At 44.2% G+C, this 904-nt stretch overlaps 1 non-coding gene across 1 annotated transcript; it reads right to left on the reverse strand.

The window, feature by feature from the left end:
• Positions 1 to 238: 238 nt before the first annotated feature.
• On the reverse strand, positions 239 to 342 carry LOC120078824 (small nucleolar RNA R71). The gene has a single exon (XR_005482106.1). It is a non-coding gene; the product is annotated as a small nucleolar RNA R71 (small nucleolar RNA).
• Positions 343 to 904: the final 562 nt, after the last annotated feature.

Here is a 904-nt window from a genome sequence, read left to right on the forward strand (position 1 = left end):
TGGAGGCGCTTGTAGCCAAGATCCACATGCTCATATGAAACGCTTCGTAGAAACATGCAACTCATTTTTTATTCCTGGAATCACACCGGAGGCCATCAAACTGTCCATATTCCCCTTCTCTCTCCGTGATGATGCCAAACAATGGGCAAGATCCTTGGAACCTGGCGAGATAACAACGTGGGAACAGCTAGTGGAAAAGTTCATGTAAAAGTACCTCCCTTCCATCACTAACGCAAGGAAGCGTAGCGAGATTATGAACTTTGAACAAGGAGAATTTGAGACCTTTAGTGCTGCATGGGAAAGATTCAAGGGATTGTTCAAGAATTATCCTAACCATAGAATACCTTTAACTGTTCAAATGGAAAATTTTTACGGGGGGCTAAATAGAGCTGCCCATATGGCAGCTGATGCAGCCGTAGCTGGCGGCATAATGTATAAGTCATATAATGAAGCTAAGGAGATTTTTTATTGCATCGCCATATGGAATGGGTGGATGATACTTATAATGCCAGAACAGATAGTAGGAGGCGTTCTCAAAACATGAATAGTATTGATTCAAACGCAATAGCCACGCTTTCTACACAAGTGGTTGCAATGACAAACCTATTGCAAACTCTCTCACTAGGAATGCAACTCGCACCCAAAAGGTGTATCAAGTGGACGAATTCATGCAGCACATGGCTAGTTGTGTGGGCTGTGGAGAACCACACTCCTATAATGACTACCCACAACCTTGGATGGGAAGACCATCCAAATTTTTCTTGAGAGGTCACCAACAAGAACAATAGCACCTGAGGACGCACCAACAACATAGGCAGGGGCCGCCCCCTGGATTTCAGCTGCTACAACAGCCTCAGTATTAATCCTTCAATAGAGGTGGTCAGGCATTGAGTTCAACATCTTC

The sequence above is a fragment of the Benincasa hispida genome, chromosome 4, assembly GCF_027475165.1.
Source record: "Benincasa hispida cultivar pf3 chromosome 4, pf3_genome.v1.1, whole genome shotgun sequence".
Classification (NCBI taxonomy): Eukaryota; Viridiplantae; Streptophyta; class Magnoliopsida; order Cucurbitales; family Cucurbitaceae; genus Benincasa; species Benincasa hispida.